This window comes from Podarcis cretensis (assembly GCF_951804945.1).
Source record: "Podarcis cretensis genome assembly, chromosome: 13".
In the NCBI taxonomy this organism is placed as follows: Eukaryota; Metazoa; Chordata; class Lepidosauria; order Squamata; family Lacertidae; genus Podarcis; species Podarcis cretensis.
This window is the reverse complement of record NC_137182.1, coordinates 8,999,175-9,022,347: the sequence shown is the minus strand read 5'-3', so window position 1 is coordinate 9,022,347 and position 23,173 is coordinate 8,999,175. Positions and strand designations below refer to the sequence as shown.

The following is a 23,173-nucleotide window of genomic DNA, read 5'->3' as shown; positions in this document are numbered from 1 at the left end:
AGGTGGGCGGGTGTTCCGATGCACGAGCCAAAAGAGGAAGCTCTGGGTCACGTGCATGGGCATAAATAGGTCTCTTGATCCATTTAGGCTGCGTCCCATTGGCCTGATTGAGCCCTGCATCAAGGGACCTACCAATCGGGTGTTGTGACTGACCAATGTACCCACCCACAACACGGGGTTAGGTTGCCAGGTCCCACCACAACACATGCTCTCTTTAAGGGAGGACCCGATTAATCTAATCTATATGTTATTAGAGCGTAGGCCCCAGAAGTTATACCTGTCTGGATAAGGGCGCAGCTGGGCCACCAGTCGAAGCTGATGGAAGGCACTCTGCACTGCCGAGGCCATTTGGCCCTCAAGCAGCAGCAATGGATCCAAAAGCTGCATATCGGCTCCTTCAGAGGAAGTGTAACCAGTGGCGTAGCGTGGGGCATGCAGGGGGGGCCGGCCGCACCGGGCGCAACATCTGGGGGGGGGCGCGCTCGCCGCCTCCGGAGTTGCCGAAGAGCCTCGGGCGCAGGCTGTAGCAGAGCCCCATGTCTCGCGGAATCGACGAGCTGTGCGCACGTCTGGGCTGAAGGCGTCCGGCAGGCAGCGGCTCTCAGCACTTGCTGCGGTCCCCGCGCGTCAGGGCCGCAGAGGGCGCGCCAGGCAGCCCCTCCTCACAGCCCCGCTGCTGCTGCAGCTGCTGGGCCATGTTGCATTTTCCTCGCCTCTCTGCCCTCCTCCTCCGGGCAAGCGGCGTCATTTGGGCGGCAGCGCCAGCGGCAACTCGCCTCAGATCACCTGACACGGACCCGCCACCGCCGCCGTGGCTACCTTACCGTATATACCCCAGCCCAGGCAGCAGCAAGAAGAAGCTGGCAGTGGCGGCAGGTTAGGGGTTAGGGGCGCAAATTACTTGCCTTGCCCCGGGTTAGGGGGCGCAAATTACTTGCCTTGCCTCGGGTGCTGACAACCCACGCTACGCCGCTGAGTGTAACCCCATCATGCGCAGGCCACCCCCATCCCTCCAGTCTAGGGAACCACCTACTCACAGTGTCTCAGTCTCACCTGGATTGAGCTTCAGTTTGTTGGCTCTCATCCAGTCTATTACCGAGGCAAGCACACTGGCATCCAATTAAAGAGCACTGCCACCCAATCACAAAGGCAAAATGTGAAAACTTGCAAAGAGAATTAGGCACGCATGCTGCTGCAAAAAGCACCAGTCTAGTTGTGCAGTGGTATATATGTCTTTCTGGAAAGTACCATATTTTTCCGTGTATAAGACTAGGTCCCCCCCCCCCCAATAAATAATGTCAAAAATTAGGGAGCCTCTTATACACGGATAGTGTATTTCCCCATTTCCTTAAATCTGAGTCTTATACATGGGACCGTCTTATAGACGGAAAAATATGGTAAGTTTCTTTGTGTACACTGAGGTTTCCTCCCAGGCAAGCGGGCACAGGTTTGCAGAATCGAAGGATAATGTTAACAACATTTATTAGTAATATTTTTTTTTAAAAAAGGATTTAAAGAATTCTGGTTTTAGCCAGCAGAAGGAAGTGTCCCACCTAGTTGCAAAACTTTCTACTCCTCCTTGGATTTTTTATTTACCAAAGGATTTATCCAGTGCTATTTTTATAGAAAAAGAGGAGCCAGAACTCACAATGAACGCCTCCTTTGTTCTCTTATAATGCTCACCTAAGAGGTGCTGGAACTGAGTTCTGGCTGGGAAAAACAAAACCCTGGTTTTATCTTTGAGGCAGAGCTTTGGAAAGTGGGAGCAGGTTTTATTCTTTTACTGGGCAATTAGGAAAAAATAGTGGCCTTATTCTTTTCCTTACTATTTTACTTGCAAAAGCAAAGTGGGGGGGGAGGGGGGTTGTTTTAAAAATGAAAGCACGTCACTCTGATTTCCAGTTTGGCAAAACTTTTTTTGTTTGTGTTTCTCTGCAAGTTCTGAAACCTGATGGGCTCGTCATATTTTTGTAGTTCCTGAAAGTTTATATCATTATAAACCTCATAGCATTTAAGTTACCACAAGACATATTTTATGGTACCTTGTTTAATGCATTAACCTGGTTTTGACATGGAGGTAAAGTCGAATTCCATGGGAATCAATGGTCCAGATTCCCAGCGGTTATAAATCTGTCTGGTTCCTTTGATTTACAGGTGACCACACTGATTTACCTAAATAGACATCCATCATTTTCTAATGCCAGCTTCCTGGGAACTCTTTGTAAATTCTTTGTTTCATTCTGTTCTGCCAAATGTCTTCTTTATTTGATCTTGCTTGGCCAGCAGAAGGGAGTCCCCCCCCCTCCGCTCCCTGAAAAACTTTCCATGGCTCCCCGTATTTCTGTTTACCAACCTCTCTGCGGTTGTGTTGCAAGGCGCAATGAGTTATTGCTTGTCAAAGTCACCAAGATTCTTGAAAGAAAGGCATTATTATTAAGCATAAGGCACTGTTATGGTTATGAGTCCTGCCTTGAAATCTTACAACGAGGTGAATCGCTTGTCACCGTGACTTGTCCAACTTGTTTTATCTATCGTGTTGGTGGCTTCGTTTTTTTAATCCTAATCCAGCCCATAAAGCATCAAATGTGCAGAGTGATCATGCCACACAACCTGCTGTGAATGTCGCCCAGTGGAGGAGAGGGCTCCTCAGCTACAACCAGTACCTGCAGGTAAGAACTCTTTTACTTTTTAAAAACTGTGGATGGTTTTCGACAAGGAGGCAGAGGCCGACATTGCAACAGTTTGGATTCCCTGCCAGAGTTGGGGAGGCTGTTTCCACATCACCCCCCTCAAACTGGCTGTGCCTCTCTGGGTGTATAATTTGTATGAAAAGTAGACTTTGCTAGTAGGTGCTTTCTTTCTTTCTTTCTTTCTTTCTTTCTTTCTTTCTTTCTTTCTTTCTTTCTTTCCTGTTACTGGAAGAAAGTATTAAGGCAGCGAAAACGGCTGAGGAAAAGGCAAGAAGAGACCTTGCCCCTGGCTGGCACTCATTCAGTGGACTGACCACCCTGTGACTGCTGTATACATTTACAAGGGATATGGAAGTGTGGCAGACATGTGAGAATGCATTGCCTCATATTTCTCTCTCTCTCTCTCTCTCTGCTGCGGAGGTTGCTGTCTGTATGGGATTTCAGGGGAGAGGAGCAGTTAAGAAAACGAGAAAATGAGGCTGCAATTTGGGGCACAGACACTGGGGTTCAAACCCAAATTCATTGGGACTTCTTGTGTGAACACGTCAATGCTCTCACTGTACTGCATTTTACTACTGGATATAATGATTCCTTTATCTTTCTGTAAAAATTTCCCCTCTGTTCAGGACTTTCCCCTGATGAATGAACACTTGCTTGTGACAACTCAGTTCTGCAAAGTCTCTGTGTCCAGGCTGTCTATATATGTTGAGCATCAGGTGTTTGGGAGCGGGGAAAGCACAGGATTTATTTGTTTGTTTTATATTCTTGGCATTTGTTTTATTTGTTTCTTTCTTTCACAATATTGGCATACGATCCTTCAGCAAAGTGGCTATCGAAAGAACAAGGAGACTTTGCTTGTGAGCTTTGAAAGGCATCTGGGCTGCTGGATAGCCTTAAATGTGCTTTCTCGATTGCTGCTGCTGACATGATGTTCTGTTGAAACTATTACAGTATTGCAGTGATTCTCTCTCTGTGTTTTGAATTATTATTTTGCAACGTTTCCCCGTGAGGTCTGAAAGTGTGTGGAAAAGAGGGCCTTAAACATTTTAAATAGTCTAATTACGAATGATTGTCAGAGAAGTTGAGGGAGGTCCAGTAAGCTAAAATATGTGATGTGTAATTTGATATGACTGGAGTTTTTCATGAAAAATTTTATAATAAAAAAAATTTAAAAAAAAAAATAAACATTTTAAATAGTCTGAAGGACTGTTGCTGGAGTGGAAAAGTTGAATTAGATGGATGCCTGGATCAAGTCAGGCAGCCCTTGTGTTCGTAGGGTTTCGGATGTAGGATCCAGAGATTTTTCCTCGAGGAAGGACTGTCTGTTGCACAGATAAAACTGGTTCCCAGAATTCCAAGAACAATAGTTTGCCCCTAGGAAAAATGCTGTTCTACTTGTTCATCCAGAGGCATTTCTTATGGCACTTACGTTATGGTTGTGCACCTGTTGGATTGTAATTTATTAAATTAATGCATTTAATAAACCTCATGTGACTCTCATGCACAGACTGTCTGGTAGCTTACATTGCCATATGTTGATTGGCTAGTCTTCTATTGTTTGGTTATCGTTCTGCCCTCCATCGTTCTGCCTGGACACTGAAGTCCAGTGCCGAGGGCCTTCTGGCGGTTCCCTCGCTGCGAGAAGCCAGGTTACAGGGAACCAGGCAGAGGGCCTTCTTGGTAGTGGCGCCTGCCCTGTGGAATGCCCTCCCACCAGATGTCAAAGAGAAAAATAACTACCAAACTTTTAGAGGACATCTGAAGGTAGCCCTGTTTAGGGAAGCTTTTAATGTTTAATAGGTTATTGTATTTTAGTGTTTTGTTGGAAACTGCCCAGAGTGGCTTGGGAAGCCCAGCCAGATGGGTGGGCTATAAATAAATTATTATTATTATTATTATTGTTCCCTTTTCTAGTTATGTAGTGCATGCATAAATCCAGGTGTGCTGGAAAGCCAAAATGGGAGTGGGGAAGCTTAGGTAAGAGACACCCCCACAAAAAAAACCTTTGCATGAAGGTTTGGGACGATAGAAATATCCACCTGTCCCGCTACCCTGCCCTGCCCCACGGTCACCCAATGACTGGCTACAGGCTGCTTCTATGCTGCGGCTTTGGTGCATTGGCAACAGAAAGCAGTGCAAGGCCACAGCTGGCCAGGACTGGGAGTTAAACAGAAGGGAAGCAACCAGCTCCCCATGCTTGAATTAAGTCGTGAGCAAGGGCTGCACCTTTGCAGTTTGGAAAGCCACTGCCTTGCACGAACTGCATTTCCCCACTTGGTTTGTGAATGTTGGAAGATTCAAGGCGGATAAGAAAGCACTTCTTCACAGAATGCATAATTAAACAATGGAGGCAGCGATGGCCACCAAGTTGGGTGGCCTTAAAAGAGGATTAGATAGATTCCCCAGGGAAGAGAGGGCTGTCAATAGCTACTAGCCAGGATGGCTATTTTCTGTATCCACAATTGGAGTCAGCTATGCTTCTAAATGCCAGTTGCTGGAAACCACAAGAGGGGAAAGGGGTCTTGTGTTCGAATCCTGGTTGCTGGTTTATCCCAAGCAACTGTTCAGCCACCATGAGAGAAGAACGCTGGATCTAGCAGGCTGTCCTTACCTTATTGTTTTTAGGATTTCAAGTAAAAATGGCGCACATCCTTAACACACATCAACTGAATCATTCGGCTTTACCAGAGAGCTTACTTCGGAGAGAGTTTCAGCAATCGCAGTGCAATCCTCGCAGTGCTGTGCTCTTAGCTCCCTTCCTTCCTTTTTCCTCGTTAAAAAAAATTCTTACAGCCCTTTCCATTCATCTTCCTTCTGTCTCGTGGCTTTCTTCCTCTCCTTTCTTCCTCAGTATCTTTGAAGTCTAGTCCTGAGGGGAAGGCTTAACAAACTCTACAAACTTCAAAACCTAAACAAGAAAATGAGCCGAAGCCATAGGGTACAAAAGTTGCTCTTCCATCTTAACCACAGGCTTAAATCCTCAGGATCCAATCTACCATGCACACCGTTCGGCTTAGACCTATAATTGCAATTATTATTTTTTTTAAATTGTATGGAGAAGCGGAAAGCTCTAATTGCTTTGCCATGTTGCCTGTTCATCACCATCTTTTGTTTTATTGCTGCCTGCAGCTCTGTTGCCCAGCAGGACAGAGATAGGTCAGGCAGCAGAGCACATAAAGTATGAGAGGATATGATGGAAAGTCAGTCTGGCTGCTCCAAAGTCACTACTCTTTTAGCCTGTCTATTTCCACCACTGTAAGCAATAGAAGAGTGAGAGATTTTACTTTCTTGGGCTCCATGATCACTGCAGATGGTGACAGCAGCCACGAAATTAAATTAAACACCTGCTTCTTGGGAGAAAAGCAATGACAAACCTAGACAGCATCTTAAAAAGCAGAGAAACCACCTTGCCGACAAAGGTCCGTATAGTTAAACCCATGGTTTTCCCAGTAGTTATGTATGGAAGTGAGAGCTGGACCATAAAGAAAGCTGGTTGCCGAAGAATTGGTGCTTTTGAATTATGGTGCTGGAGGAGACTCTTGAGAGTCCCATGGACTGCAAGAAGATCAAACCTATCCATTCTGAAGGAAATCAGCCCTGAGTGCTCACTGGAAGGACAGATCCTGAAGCTAAGGCTCCAATACTTTGGCCACCTCATGAGAGAGAAGACTCCCTGGAAAAGACCCTGATTCTGGGAAAGATGGAGGGCACAAGGAGAAGGGGATGACAGAGGACGAGATGGTGGGACAGTGTTCTCGAAGCTACCAGCATGAGTTTGACCAAACTGCGGGAGGCAGTGGAAGACAGGAGTGCCTGGTGTGCTCTGGTCCATGGGGTCACGAAGAGTCGGACATGACTAAATGACTAAACAACAACAACAAAGCAATAGGAGGTTTTAAAACCACGGATTTGATGATGATGATAATGATTATAGATCTATTTATACACCACCTTTTTCCCTGACAAGGACTCAAGGCAGCTTAGAGATAAAATAAAAGCAGCTAAAAACACATGGGATACCATAATTGAAATTAAATCATAATAGAATTGAACTCAATAGAGTTATAGAATTAATTTGAATAATTATAAACTTAAAACTATACAGTCATACCTCGGGTTACAGATGCTTCAGGTTGTGTTTTTTTGGGTTACGGACCCGCCGAAACCCAGAAGTACCGGAACAGGTTACTTCTGGGTTTCGGGGGTCGTGCATGCGCAGAAGTGCTAAATCAGGCTTTGTGCATGCGCAGAAGTGCTGAATCGCAACCCGCACGTGCGCAGATGCGCCACTGCGGGTTGTGAACGCTGCAGGTTGTGAACGTGCATCCCTCACGGATCACGTTCGCAACCCGAGCGTCCACTGTACAGTCATACCTTGGTTCTTGAACGCCTTGGTACTTGTACATTTTGGCTCCTCAATGCCGCAAACCCAGAAATGAGTGTTCTAGTTTGCAAATGTTCTTTGGAAGCCGAACATGCGGTGCGGCTTCCGATTGAGTGCAGGAAGCTCCTGCAGCCAATTGGAAGCCACACTTTGTTTTTCGAACGTTTTTGGAAGTTGAGCAGACTTGCAGAACGGATTCCATTCCAGAAGCAAGGTATGACTGTATATAAACAGAAAAGATCTGTTAAAAACGAAGATATATTTACAGTAAAAAACTAGTGTTGCTGTACTGATATAGGAGTGAGGACTATGGGGTAGCTCAGGGTTCCAACATAGGGCCTTTGGCAAGCGCAGTTAGCCTTGAGGCAAGGCCGTTGTGGGGCACAACTGTGAGGGTGGGGTGAAAAGGTGAGGCCCTGCTCTCCTCCCTCACACAGAGACTGCGACATGTTTCAGGATGGCGGAGTGGGGCTTTTGCCGTGCGTATGTACAGGAAGGAAAGAGGGCAGGTCACACGCGTTCCTACTAATTCTGTCAGACTTGAGTGTGAAGTCAAATCTTATCTGCTACATCTTCCTGGAGCCAGTCACCTTGAGCAGCCTCAGGTGAACCCTGGAAACTCTGGATGTGATGTTTCTTGAGGCAGAGGCAGCTCTCGTTCCACCTCTCTCTGCTGGGTTAGCCCTGAGGAAGGTACACCTCATGGTGCTTACATGAATCAGAACCTCAGCCCCGCGTTACGCAATGGCAATGAAAATGCAGCCACCTCAGCGCCCGGTTTGCCTGCCATGCCCTGCCTTTTTGCTGCGCTGATGGTTACAGTAAAAACAATGGGAATTTAATGGTTTAGTCATAGCTAGCATACTGGTTTTCCCAGTAGTGATGTATGGAAGTGAGAGCTGGACCATAAAGAAGGCTGATCGCCAAAAAACTGATGCTTTTGAATTATGGTGCTGGAGGAGACTCTTGAGAGTCCCATGGACTGCAAGAAGATCAAACCTATCCATTCTGAAGGAAATCAGCCCTGAGTGCTCACTGGAAGGACAGATCCTGAAGCTGATGCTCCAGTACTTTGGCCACCTCATGAGAAGAGAAGACTCCCTGGAAAAGACCCTGATGTTGGGAAAGATGGAGGGCACAAGGAGAAGGGGACGACGGAGGACGAGATGGTTGGACAGTGTTCTTGAAGCTACCAGCACGAGTTTGACCAAACTGCGGGAGGCAGTGGAAGACAGGAGTGCCTGGCGTGCTCTGATCTATGGGGTCACGAAGAGTCAGACACAACTAAACGACTAAACAACACATCCAGCTGGCCATTTTATGGAAGGACTAAAAGCAGAGCTTTCAGGTCAGCCCTCCTGAGGCAAAATTTACTACTGCTTGTAGTAGTAGTATTAATATTTGCTCATCCTCTAATGCCCCCAGGGCAGATTGAAACCATTTTTTAAAAACCTTAAAAAATGGTTCAGAACATATTACAATCACAAGAACAGGGTGGGTTCAACAAATATACAGCTTAGGTGTCAGAAGTAAATAGGTACATCGTCAGCATTGGAAGAAAACTCTACAGTGGTACCTCGGTTTACGAACTTAATCCGTTCTGGAAGTCCGTTCTTAAACCGAAACCGTTCTCAAACTGAGGTACGCTTTCTCGAATGAGGCCTCCCGCTGCCAGTGCCCTTCCACTATTTGGTTTCTGTTGTTAGATCAAGGTAAAGTTCGCAAACCAGGACACTTCTTCCGGTTTGCGGAGTTCATCAACGAATCATTCATAAACAAGGCTGTTCTTAAACCGAGGTAACACTGTATAGCAAAGGTGCCAGATATGGTTACTTGATACCATTTGAAAACTCTCCCCTTCATTAGGCTAGCAGAAGCTCCAGGTGAATGAAGAAGGAATTGGTGACCCAAAATGTCATTTCAAAGGGGCATGCTGCTGAGCAAGGCAAAATCAACCAGCAACGAGCTTTCCTTTTCAGAATGAAGCCGGTTTCTCAAGAAGCACTTTTAAGGGACGCAAAATATGCCATAGATCTAGAGCAGGCTTCTTCAACCTCGGCCCGCCAGATGTTTTTGGCCTACAACTCCCATGATCCCTAGCTTGCAGGACAAGTGGTCAGGGATGATGGGAATTGTAGTCTCAAATCATCTGGAGGGCCGAGGTTAAGGAAACCTGACCTAGAGTGTGTGTGGACTACCTAGGTAGTACTTAGTCTCCATTGAGTCTAGAATAAAATGTTGTTTGTACACTGCCAGAGCAGTACATCGGATGCTCGGGTTGCGAACGTGATCCGTGCGGGAGGCACGTTCGCAACCTGCAGCGACGCGTCTGCGCACGCATGGGTCGCGATTTGGTCTTCTGCGCATGCGCAAAGCACGATTTAGTGCTTAAATAAATAAATAAATAAATGTTATTTATATCCCGCCCTCCCCAGCTGAAGCTGGGCTCAGGGCGGCTAACAAAGACTCTCCTCCCTGAAAGAGAGGGGAGTGGTTGTGGGCGGGAGCCTGAACACCGCCACTAGCAGGGGGCGTAGCCCCCTGCCTCTAGCTCACCTGGCTGGCGCTCACGCCCCCCCGGTGGCCGTCCAACCAGGTGCCGTGGGGGGGGGGCGTGTCCAGCAGCCTTGATGCTGCAGCGTCAGCCTCTCCCCGGCCTCATTTCTCTTCGTCGTCCTGTGCGAGTCACCCACCCTCCACTCCCATTGAGTTAGGGCTTAGGTCACTGGCCTTGCTATGGACCTTAGGTTGGTCGCCCCGGTTGCACGGGGGGCCTGGTAGGAGTTTTTCCATTTCAAAATAATCCAACGATTCTAAAAACATTTCATTATAAAAATTAAGTAAAATCAAATTGATGGCAACCAATAAGCAAAATTCTGTGCAGATTGCCGGGGGGGGGGGGGGGTCAGGTTGCGCCCTGACCAAAGGCCTGGTGGAACAGCTCTGTCTTGCAGGCCCTGCGGAAAGATGTCAAGTCCCGCAGGGCCCTAGTCTCTTGTGACAGAGTGTTCCACCAGATTGGAGCCGCGGCCGAAAAGGCCCTGGCTCTAGTTGAGGCCAGCCTAACCTCTCTGTGGCCTGGGATCTTCATGATGTTTTTATTTGCAGATCGTAAGTTCGAATCCCTGCGGCGGGGTGCGCTCCCGCTGCTCGGTCCCAGCGCCTGCCAACCTAGCAGTTCGAAAGCACCTCCGGGGGCAAGTAGATAAATAGGGACCGCTTACCAGCGGGAAGGTAAACGGCGTTTCCGTGTGCGGCTCTGGCTCTGGCTCTGGCTCTGGCCAGAGCAGCGATGTCACGCTGGCCACGTGACCCGGAAGTGTCTCCGGACAGCGCTGGCCCCTGGCCTCTTAAGTGAGATGGGCGCACAACCCCAGAGTCTGTCAAGACTGGCCCGTACGGGCAGGGGTACCTTTACCTTTACCTTTTTAAGTTCCTCTGTGGGACATACCAGGAGAGGCGGTCCCGTAGGTACGAGGGTCCTAGGCCGTATAGGGCTTTAAAGGTTAAAACCAGCACCTTAAACCTGATCCTGTACTCCACCGGGAGCCAGTGCAGCTGGTATAGTACCGGATTAATGTGATCTCGCAGCGAAGACCCCATAAGGAGTGTCGCCGCAGCATTCTGCACCCGCTGGAGTTTCTGGGTCAGTCTCAAGGGTAGCCCCACGTAGAGCGAGTTACAATAATCAAGTCTGGAGGTGACCGTCGCGTGGATCACAGTGGCTAGGTCAGGGCGAGAGAGATGTGCGCATGTGCGAGCACCGAAACCCAGAAGTAACCCATTCCGGTACTTCTGGGTTTGGCACAGTGCACAACCCGAAAACGCGCAACCTGAAGCCTGAAGTCTGTAACCTGAGGTATGACTGTACATTCAAACCACTTGACACCCGTTGCATAACTCCTATTCTTATTTATTTATATCCTTCCTTTTTCCTAATGCAGAGCCTAAGGCAGCTCACAGCATAAATTAAAAGAGATGCAACTAAAAAACACACAATGAAGATAAATATTTTTAAAAGCAAGCTAAATAAATAACCCTACTAAAATCTGCACTAAAACACTAAAACCACTTAAAAGCAGCAATCCCTCTCTTTTTGTGCATGTAACGCCTGTCCTCAGAAGACCCTGCCACAACAGCCCAAGACCTGTTGGAACAAAAAAAAACAAAAAAAAGATTTGCCTGCCAGCAAAATGAAAGTAGAGAGGAGGTCAATCCAGCTTTCCATGGAGGGGAGTTCCACAACCTGGGAACAGCCACTGAGAAGGCCATCTCTCATGTCCTCACATGCCTCTGAAGGTGGCAGGATCAAGAGAAAGGCCTCCCAGAAGATCTCAAAGCCCAGGCAAGTTCACATGGAGATGTGTACCTCCATACAACCTGTAACTCCACCTGTTCTGCCTGTAATTTGTCTTTGAACAAGCTACTCCACCTCGCCTGGCAACTATGGAAATATTTCCTCGAGACCAGAAATGAAGGCCCAAACCATATTGCCTGAACCTGTAGTGTCCACATAAGGCATGAGCCCCGACGTAAAAAATTGTATCCAAGGCTTTTGCTCATATGAACCGCTGTGTAATTATCCTCTTAAAAGTGGGGGTCTTGAGACAAACATGACCAATGGTTAATTGTACCTCTTGGTCCTTCCATCTTCCTGGTCAATGTATCTTAAAGGTGTTGGCTTTGGTGAAGAGCAGTTGCTCTCTAGGAATCCAAGTGTCAAGGAATCTATTTTACTAAGGGTTAAACTAAGGTAAAGGTAAAGGTAAAGGGACCCCTGACTATTAGGTCCAGTCGTGGACAACTCTGGGGTTGCGACGCTCATCTCGCTTTATTGGCCAAGGGAGCCAGCGTATAGCTTCCTGGTCATGTGGTCAGCATGACTAAGCCGCTTTCTGACGAACCAGAGCAGCGCACAGAAACGCTGTTCACCTTCCCACTGGAGTGGTACCTATTTATCTACTTGCACTTTGACATGCTTTCGAACTGCTAGGTTGGCAGGAGCAGGGACCGAGCAACGGGAGCTCACCCTGTTGCGGGGAATTGAACCGCCAACCTTCTGATTGGCAAGACCAAGAGGCTCAGTGGTTTAGACCACAGCGCCCAATAAACTTCAGCGGAGGGCAAATTTATGCAGGAAATTAGAATGTATGGCACATTAAAAAGCATTTTACCTTTTCGTCTGCCTGAGCAGTAATAATTCATCAAGAGGTGTCGTGCTCCTGTTTATTTCAAGGTGACCCATGTAGGAGACCTTCTCAATGGATTGTTCCATATTCTCAGAATCTACCTTGGATTCAGCTGGAGCTCAGCATATCTCTGTTAAAGGGTCAGTGAAGTAGCACCTGATCTGCTCTTGTCTGTCTGTATAGGGAAGTCTCCCTGTAACCCCTTCCAGAGTTGGCAGGGCCACCTTACCCATAGGTGCTGGGGTGCAGGGCACCTGGGCACCGGGCTCTCAGGGGCGCCAGGCCGAGAGTCCAGGGCCTGAGAGTTGAGTCCAGGGAAGAGCCCACCCGTTGGTCTGAGCACCATGGTGGGCTCTTCTGCTGTGGCTCTGTGCTGCGAGTTCAGGGGCGACCAAGCCAGTAAGACACTGATGTGGCCGGCCACCTCTGCCTTCCTGCGTGCCTGGGACTGGGCAACCGGGGGAGCAAGCGGATATTTGCACCCCGGTGCCACATATGCTTAAGACGGCCCTGAGAGTTGACTAAATTTATTTATTTTATTATTAAGCCACCATTTCCCCCACAGAGCTGCAGGTGGTGTCCATGGTTGGGTTAGGCTGAGAGATGGTGTCTGGCCCAAGGTCACGGAGTGAACTTAGTGGCCAAGTAGGGATTTGAAGACTGGTCTCCCAGTTCCTGGTCCAACACTCTAACCATGACACCACATCCTTCCTCTCTCATACTATATGTTCAAGACCCCTTTTGGATCCTGTTACACGCTGAAGGAAAGTGTGGTAGGCTAGGTTTAGACTTTGAGAGAGACGAATTACATTTTAAGAACTGTGCCCCAAATCTCTCGGGACTCAGGAACGGAGTGTGGTGCAGTGGCGGAGGGGGGGGGGGTTGATTGCGGCACAATGGTGCAATCCTCCCGGCGGGGGTCCGATCACGCCAAGGCGGCACAATCGTCCTGGCAGGGGGTTGATTGCGGAAAAGCGACGCAACCTGCCCTGGGGGGATTTTGTCACCCCCCCCGGATGACACCTGGGGCGAACCACCCCCACCGCATCCTCCTTCCTATTCCCCTGGTTTGGTGAGGTCATCACTTTGCTGCTTCTTCCCTTACTTACCCCGTGCTATTATTATACCGCTTTGAGGAAGAAAAACAGAATCCGGTTGCAGAGAGGATTAATCCGCCACTAAAGGCCACGTCAATGTGCATCAGGTGAACCTGGTCTCTTTCTCTCTTGGCAGTAGTTCAACTGTTGTGAAAGAATGACACCAGTGCTGTCAAGACAGGGTGCCAAGAACCACACTTCCTGCAGTGTTCTGGAGGGGGAAAAACCGAAACGCGTTTGCCAAAGAGGAAAGAAAAGGGGGCAACCTTTGAATTTTATTTATTTTAGAAACCAAGATGGCACGGTTTCAGCATGCAAATGTTCCCTTCCTCATAGACTCTCTCGAAGGGGTAGCGAAGTGCCTTAGCATTATAACAAAGACAAATCACATGCATTTTATTTATTTATTTTAAAAAACCTCTCCCAGTTTTTATTTTGACTGGTTTTCTCACAGATCATTTTTCCTACTCTTGGTGCCAAACTACACAAGGTACACAGTGGCATTTAAACTCTCCCTAGATATATATATATATTTAAAAGCAACAGCAACAACTTGCTTCCAGACGGAGGTTGCAGTTTTGCTTGCTTGCTACATCCAGACCTGCAACCCAGTATTCTGCACACGAGAAGTATCACACGTACATTCTATAATGTTCTGTCCACTCAGTGGGCATGACCTGGGGCTCGCTCACACTTAACCTTTGGTCCTGTGCTTGCTAGGCTTCCTAGTTCGTATCTGTGTGCCATTTTTTGCCCTGTTGCTTTCCCCAGGAAAACCCAGTTGTTACAGCTGAATCAGAAAAAACAGCAATTTGGGTTTTTCAAGGTAAACGTAGATGAGCCCTTAGTCGGTGAGAACCTGACCGCTTTTCCTTTCTCCCACCTCTCATGGTGGCTTTTATTATTGCTTCCCTGGTAGATGCTGTTGCTCAATTTTCCTGCCCTTTCTCTGGAGTAGAGTAATAATCAGTCAGTCAGTCAGTCAGTCAATCAATCAATCAATCAATCAATCAAGGCATCAACACCTGGTTCCCTTCCTTCTCAGCACATAGTACTTTAATTGGGTGGTTGTTTTTCTCCTGCCCTTCCTTGCTGTTTACTTTTCTTAAGGTAAAGGTAAAGGGACCCCTGACCATTATGTCCAGTCGTGGACGACTCTGGGGTTGGGGTGCTCATCTCACTTTATTGGTTGAGGGAGCTGGCGTACAGCTTCCGGGTCATGTGGCCAGCAGGACTAAGCCGCTTCTGGCGAACCAGAGCAGTGCATGGAAACGCCGTTTACCTTCTCGCCGGAGCGGTACCTATTTATCTACTTGCACTTTGAGGTGCTTTCGAACTGCTAGGTTGGCAGGAGCAGGGACCGAGCAACGGGAGCTCACCCCATCGTGGGGATTCGAACCGCCAACCTTCTGATCAGCAAGTCCTAGGCTCTGTGGCTTAACCCACAGCGCCACCCATGTCCCTTTTTCTTATTTTATTGTTTTATTTATACTTTTCTTGTTTTATTGTTAATTCACAAAGATTTCCCCTTTAGTAAAACAGCACTGATGGTGATTAGAGTCATCATTTTGGACTAGAGGACTTGTTGTTTTAATAGAATTGCTGGAAGAGCACTTCAGGAAGCTCTATTAATTGTACTCCGTTTTCTTGTTTTTAATTTTTTTGTGGTTTTTGTATTCCATGAAGTTGTAGGTTGCTTTGAGACATCTGTTTGTATTGGGTGACAAGATGCTGCTGCTGCTGCTGCTATCGTTATTTAGTGCCTTGTCTGATTTCCTCTTGCTTGCACCCCCAGAATTGTAGCTCCCCATTCCAGATTCTAATACAGTGTCTTGGTTGTTGTTGTTTTTTTTAAGCACATTTTAAATCTCTTTTAATGCCACTTTCCCCAGAATCATGACTGCTTTTGATTCCATTTTTTTAAACCAACCGCTTTTCTGGGGTTTTTAAATTTCATTTCAGCAAGTTCTAACCACCTTGCCTTCAGATGTTGCTCTCCTGCTAAGATGGGACGGTCATCTCAAGGTGCAAGGGAGGAGGGATATGTCATCTTTGGCTTCACATTTTCCTAGTCTTGAGTTCACTATTTCTGCATCAGCTCGCATTAAAAAACAAAATCCTCATGAAAATTCATCACTATTTTAGTGCAAATTTCCTTACTCGTTTTTGCAAAGCAATCTCCCCTAGCATAATGCATTCTAAGCAGCAAGAATACTTATCGCAAAATATTGCAAGACACAAGATCTACCCACGCTGGAAGAATGGTAGAAGAAGATGATGGACTATATGGGACTGGCAGAAATGACCGGCAGAATCCGAAACCAGGGAAAAGAGTTGGCGGAAGAAGACTGGAAGAAGTTTAAGAACTATTTGCAGAAATACTGTAAAATTAATGAATGTTAGAATGATGTTGGACAGAAATTAAATGGTTTCCAGCTGCAATGTTTAAGAGATATGAAAAATAAGGTTAGAAATAAGTAAAAACTAATGGCGAGGATTTGCTGAACGAACAATTTCAATTGGAATACAAGAAAGGGAGGTATGAGGAGGTCTGGAAAATAAGTTAAAAGAAAATAAGTAACGGAAATTCTATGTGTTTTTCTTTCCTTTCCTTTTCTTTTTTTTTGGTTGTTTTTATTTATTTATTTTTATTTTTGTTGTTTTTTTTTCATTGTATTATTTCTGAAAACTTTAATAAATATTCTATAAAAACAAATGCATTCTAATCTTGCATGCTTTGGCATATGCCTTACTATGCATTCCTTGCTCAGAAGATTGTATGACAAGTTTGGGAGAAGTGCAAACTTCAAAAGGTGGATATGGTTCAGTTCACTTCCAAAAGTGTGAATTGACTTAGTAGGCTAATAATAATAATAATAATAATAACATTTTATTTATATCCCGCCTTCCCCAGCCGAAGCCAGGCTCTGAGCAGCTAACAACAGCATTCTAAAATCAATTCATTATAAAATCAGTTTCCCTTTAGATGATGATGATGATTATTTATACCCTGCCTATCTGGCCAGGCCTCTCCAGCCACTCTGGGCGGCTCCCAACAGGATATTAAAAACACCCTAAAACATCAAACATTAAAAACGTCCCTAAACAGGGCTGCCTTCAGATGTCTTCTAAAAGTCAGGTAGTTGTTTATTTCCTTGACATCTGACAGAAGGGCGTTCCACAGGGCAGGCGCCACTACCAAGAAGGCCCTCTGCCTGGTTCCCTGAACCTCCCTTCTCACAGGGAGGGAACCGCTAGAAGGCCCTCGGAGCTGGACCTCAGTGTCCGGGCAGAACGATGGGGGAGGAGACGCTCCTTCAGATATACTGGACCGAGGCCGTTTAGGGCTTTAAAGGTCAGCACCAACACTTTGAATTGTGCTCGGAAACGTACTGGGAGCCAATGCAGATCTCTCAGGACCAGTGTTATGTGGTCTCGGCGGCTGCTCCCAGTCACCAGTCTAGCTGCCTCATTCTGGATTAGTTGTAGTTTCCGGGTCACCTTCAAAGGTAGCCCCACGTAGAGCGCATTGCAGTAGTCCAAGCGTGAGATAACTAGAGCATGCACCACTCTGGCGAGACGGTCTGCAGGCAGGTAGGGTCTCAGCCTGTGTACCAGATGGAGCTGGTAGACAGCTGCCCTGGACACAGACTTGACCTGCGCCTCCATGGACAGCTGTGAGTCCAGAATGACTCCCAGGCTGCGCACCTGGTCCTACATAAGAATTGTAGCAAGTCTATTCCCCATCTCTATGTGCTATCTTTCTTTACTGCCCCTGCTACCGAGCCTTAAGGAAACAATGGCCTGGCTGACACACAGAAATGTAGCAAGTGAAGCCTTTTCTCACCATGGGCTTCACTTTCATGTCAAGAAGCATTCAACTGCTTCATGCTAAAGGCAGAGAGACAATAAAACTAAAAAAGGGAGCAACCTTACTAATCTCTCCACACTCAACTTTTGCCCCACTCTTTCAATATACAGTTCCGTTCTTTAAAAGCTCAGCATTTATTTATTTTATTTGCCCTGATCTATCTCTGTGAAAGCCCGCTCTTTATCACTCAATCATAGCAAATGCTAGCTTGGGTTTTCCACAGATTTCTGTTTGCTCTGGTCGTGCTTTAGAGAGAGTGTTTTTCTAGGGAAATCTCCGGAGCAAAAGAAAAGGGGAGGCGCCCTTGACATGGAGTTTTAAAGCTTGCACTCGAGCCTGGAAAGAGCAGGGGAAAGCTAAGTGCGGATAAGCCAGTGTGGTGTAGTGGTTAAGAGCTGTAGTCTCGTAATCTGGTGAACCGGGTTCGCTTCCCCGCTCCTCCACATGCAGCTGCTGGGTGACCTTGGGCTAGTCACACTTCTCTGAAGTCGCTCAGCCCCACTCACCTCACAGAGTGTTTGTTGTGTGATGGACTATATGGAATTGGCCGAGATGACTGGCAGAATCTGGGACCAGGGAGAAGAGTCAGTGGAAGAAGATTGGAAAAAAATTAAAGTATATCTTCAAAAATATTGTAAAATTAAGGAGTGTTAGAAAGATGTTGGAAAAAGAAAATTAGAGGGTTTTGGTTGAAATGACATAAAGGACTGAGTAAAGATGAGTTGATGAAATTGATGAAAGAGAGGACGATAAATTGAAATATATTATATTAAATTACTCAAATGAAAATAAGTTTGGAAGGATTTGCCAAAATAATGATTTGAATTAAGAATACAAAACTGGGAGGTGAGAGGAGGTCAAGGAAATAAGTAATGGAAGAAAGTTATGTAAAGGTTTAAACAGTTTTTTTTAATATTCTTTAAGTGGATGTATTTTTTCTTTTTTTTGGTGTCGTTATTTTTTTTGTATTTTGTATTTTGTATTTGTATCTTTCTTTTCTTCTTTTTGTTATCCTTAAATTTTGAATAAATATTATTTAAAAAAAACAACAGAGTGTTTGTTGTGGGGGAGGAAGGGAAAGGAGAATGTTAGCCGCTTTGAGACTCCTTCGGGTAGTGATAAAGTGGGATATCAAATCCAAACTCTTCTTCCTCCTCCTCCTCCTCCTCCTCCTCCTCCTCCTCCTCCTCCTCTTCTCTCTAGCAAACATGCCCAGATTACAACCTGTCCTGCTCCTTTAAATGCTCCAAAAGCAGTTGGAGGGTGTGTGCCCTGTGCATCTGAACATTTTGAAGGCATGGGTAGGGATGGGGCAGTGGCGTAGGAAGGGGGGGTGCGATGGGTGCGGGTCACCCTGGGTGTCATAACTGAGGGGGTGACAAAATGGCAAAAATATGTGTTTTTATCATAAATAAATAAAAATTGGCCTCACGACACTTTTTTCATATACAGTGGTGCCTCGCAAGACGAAATTAATCCGTTCCGCGAGTCTCTTCGTCTAGCGGTTTTTTTTGTCTTGCGAAGCACGGCTATTAGCAGCTTAGCGGCTTTAAGAAAAAGGAAAAAAACTCGCAAGACGTTTCGTCTTGCGAAGCAAGCCCATAGGGAAATTTGTCTTGCGGAACGACTCAAAAAATGGAAAACTCTTTCGTCTAGCGAGTTTTTCGTCTTGTGAGGCATTCGTCTTGCAGGGCACCACTCTATATAACTCCTGCACCCACCACACACCCTTCCGACACCACTGGTAGCTGAGTGAGGCGCGGGGCACCGCAGCGTGCCTGAGCCCACGTCTCTCCTGAGGGGGAGTGCAGCAGCGGACTGTCTGCGAGCTCCGCGGTGCTTTTTCGAGCAGTGTGGGGCTTGCGTCTGCCCACTGCCTCAGCCGCTCTACAGCTGAGGGGGAAGCTGAGGAGAGGCTCCACGCAGCACAGCCTACCTTGGCTTGCCCAGCCCCTGGCTGCAGGGCACGCACGCTGCCCCGGGCACCCAAGCGAGTAGCTATGCCACTGGGATGGGGTGAGTCTTTAGTGCAAGAGTGCTCAACTACTGCAGAACCCCTGCTCAAATCCCTCCATATAGAAATCGGGGGGGGGGGGCATCTCAAGCAGACCTCCTCCTGCCATGTTTCTGCTTATACCAAGAAAAAAGCACACCAAGAACTCAGGCCAATGTAAATTTCAATAGTGGGAGTGGTCCCTACAGTGGTTCCTCGCAAGACGAAATTAATCCGTTCCGCGAGTCTCTTCGTCTTGCGGTTTTTTCGTCTTGCGAAGCAAGCCCACTGACGGCTTAGCGGATTAGCGCTATTAGCGGTTTAGCGGCTTAGCAGCTATTAGCGGCTATTAGCGGCTTAGCGGCTTAGAAAAAGGGGGGGAAGGGAAAAAACTCGTAAGAACTCGCAAGACGTTTCGTCTTGCGAAGCAAGCCCATAGGGAAATTCGTCTTGCGAAGCACCTCAAAAGACGGAAAACTCTTTCGTCTAGCGAGTTTTTCGTCTTGCGAGGCATTCGTCTTACGGGGCACCACTGTACTCGCAAATCAGTAGTCAATAGTAACAAAAACTAATCCATTCAAAAGTATGTGTTCTGACAAGGATTATAAACTCAAATAGGGATTACAAACTCTAACAGAGATTACAAATTCAAACTCATAAAGATATGTATAACACAATAATTTGTTACATTGTGTTATACATATCTTTTTTTATATATAATAATATTTATTAAATTTTTAACAAAAAAGAGTTACAGAATAATGACACACACAAAAAAAAACAAAAAAACAAAAAAAAATACAAAAACCAAAATTCAACATAAAAAGAAAAAATAACATCTAAAAAACCCCTCTTTTATAATATCTTACATTCATTTACTTATTTTCGTGACTTCCTCACACCTCCCTTTTTTGTATTACATTTAAAGATTTATTCAGCAAATTCATAGCCTCATATTTTACCCTTAATTATTTATCATCACATATTTTAACTTCAAATTTTCATCCAAAATCCATCCCTTCTTGCCTATTCTTATTTTACCCTATTACTAGAACCACTTCATTTCATTCCAACGTCATTAACATTCAATAATTTTACAGTGTTTCTGTAGGTAGATTTTGAATTTCTTCCAGTCTTCTTCCACCGACTCTTCTCCCTGTTATACATATCTTTGTCTGAATGGATTAGTTTTTGTTACTATTGACTATTGATTTCCGAGTAGGGGCCACTCCCACCATTGAAACTTACATTGGTCTGTGTTCTTGGTGTGCTTTTTTCTTGGTATATTTAATAACAAGAACTCCAACTTGTTTAAGGTTTCTGCTTATGCCTCAGCTGCCCCTTCTGAGGTCTCCAAGGATGGGGTAGCAGACCATGGAGGTCTCCCATGATAGTAGGAGAGACCAAGGCAGGCATCTGCTTCAACAAGATGCTTCAACATCATTTCGTGGTACAGGAGAGGTCCAGCCAACTCTCTCCTATCACTGTTGGAGACCTCGGACATCTGCTCTGTCTACCTTCTCCAAGCGAAGCCTTTTTATCCTGGGGTGGGGGAAGAAGCAACAAGGCAATTTCAAACCTTCTGTTTCTTCCATTCTGAAATGCCCATGTTTGCATTTCGGAGAGTACCTGGAAAACAGCGCAAAAGTCAAAGAGCATCAGGGACAGCTGAGACAAGCAGGTTCAGGGTAGCAAAGTAGGAGTTTACTTCCTGCAGTGTATGGGTAAAAGAACAATGGGAATTAAGTTGCATCACTCTTAAGGCCGAGTGGGTGATTGGTCAAAAAGGATCCAATCATCTGTATTGTTTTTAACACTCGATTGGGAGCCGCCCAGAGTGGCTGGGGAAACTCAGCTAGATGGGCGGGGAATAAATAATAAATTATTATTATTATTATTATTATTATTATTATTATTATTATTATTAGACCCCTCAAATTTTGGTCAAGTATTGTTCATGCTTTAACACCATGAGAACAACACGTAAGATACAGATTTGATACGCGTGCTAATTCCAAGCACACAAAAAAACACAAATTAGCTGATGTTATGAAATAATTAAATTGGGTTTAAAAAGCAGCAGTGAATTATTTATTTTGCCATCTTTCCATTTTCCCCTTCCCCTGTGAAGCATACGGAGTTTCTTGCCTCCATGTTGTTCTCCTGACTCAAACTGGGTGATTGACCCAGTGTGGACTTCATGGCTGCGTAAGGTTTTGAACCTGGGTCTTCCTAATAATAATAATAATAATAATAATAATAATAATAATAATAATTTATTTATACCCCACCCATCTGGCTGGGTTTCCCCAGCCACTCTGGGCGGCTTCCAAAAAAAAAATTAAAATACTGTAATATGTCTTCTAAAAGTCTGGTAGTTGTTGTTCTCTTTGACATCTGGTGGGAGGGCGTTCCACAGGGCAGGCGCCACTACCAAGAAGGCCCTCTGCCTGGTTCCCTGTAACTTGGCTTCTCGCAGTGAGGGAACTGACAGAAGGCCCTCGGCGCTGGACCTCAGTGTCCGGGCAGAACAATGGGGGTGGAGACGCTCCTTCAGGTCTACTGGACTGAGGCCGTTTAGGGCTTTAAATGTCAGCACCAACACTTTGAATTGTGCTCGGAAATGCACTGGGAGCCAATATAGGTTATATGTCCTGCTCTCCCTACCTGCTAGGCAGGTAGGCCTTTGCCACTGGAACCTGCATGTTGTTATTCTGGTCACAGCAGAAAAAGCTCTGCTGTGCTACGAGGTTTGCTCCCTGAGTGCTGCAGGATGAGAATGTAAGCGGCCCTTGCTTCTCCTCTTGCTCTTGTAATTAAATAAATCTGCTGCCCGCCAGCTTCATGGGATGGCTGGCAGTATTTGACTGGTCAACTAGGGCAAGGATTCAAACAGAGCAGGTCTTCTGAGATCATACTTCCAGCGCCCAGCCTTTCCAAACTTCAGCATGATGCATTTCAGTATTTTGCCTCCCGTCTCATGCCCAGAAAAGGCATCCCCTGCGGCCTACATAAATTGTGCCAACCAATCAAGTTTGCGTAATTTATTCTTCACCTTTCTCTATTTTGCATAACTTAGTATTTGATTCTGAGGGGGGGGTGTTAAGTTGTGGGTGAACATATCAGACGACACGGCAATTCTTCAGACAGCTCTTGTTTATTCACAGGCCAGAACAGAACTGAACTGAAGGGTTCAGCCAACCTGCTTATATAGAGCTCAACTACAAAGCAACAGTAACCACTTTCTGTAACTATCCAATCACTGAACGTCACTTTCAATCCCTTATTTGCATATGTGGATCTGAGTGAAAACTATCTACAGTATCCCCCTGCTGGCCCAGGGTGAGAACTTCAGTACATAACGGGGGGGAGGGCAGGAAGTTATGCAGTACACCCAAACTGAACCCCAGGAGATTTTTTTCAGCAATGCTCTCTGGCTTTGCGATATGAAATGCACAGATGCATTTAAAGGATGTTCCCCCCTCCCTTTAACTGCAGTAGCCATGAGCTGGATTGGGACCATGGCATGCAGGGAGGGGGCTTAACTCTTTCCTCTCCTGCTGAGAATTGCTCCCCACCCTCCAGAGGGGAAGCATCTATTTGCACCAACGGAAGCTCTCAAGAGAAGGATACTGGTCCAGAGTTTATATGCTTGCATTAGTGTGCTATGAGAAAGGATGCCTCATCCTGTCAACTACTGTATTTTTCGCTCTATAAGATGCACCAGACCACAAGACGCACCTAGTTTTTGGAGGAGGAAAACAAGAAAAAAAATATTCTGAATCTCAGAAGCCAGAACAGCAAGAGGGATCGCTGCACAGTGAAAGCAGCAATCCCTCTTGCTGTTCTGGCTTCTGGGACAGCTGCGCAGCCTGCATTCGCTCCATAAGACGCACACACATTTCTCCTTACTTTTTAGGAGGGAAAAAGTGAGTCTTATAGAGCAAAA

At 46.0% G+C, this 23,173-nt stretch overlaps 1 protein-coding gene across 4 annotated transcripts in view; it reads left to right on the top strand.

The window, feature by feature from the left end:
- Window positions 1-2,301: 2,301 nt before the first annotated feature.
- Window positions 2,302-23,173, top strand: part of LOC307200835 (transmembrane protease serine 11A-like) — a 71,624-nt gene continuing 50,752 nt past the window's right edge. For 3 of the 4 annotated variants that reach the window (XM_079949834.1, XM_079949835.1, XM_079949832.1), the window contains exon 1: window positions 2,303-2,669. The gene's annotated coding sequence lies outside the window, so the exon portion shown is untranslated. Of the gene's footprint in view, window positions 2,670-23,173 lie in introns of all 4 variants that reach the window. The other variant, XM_079949833.1, reaches the window with a different exon arrangement.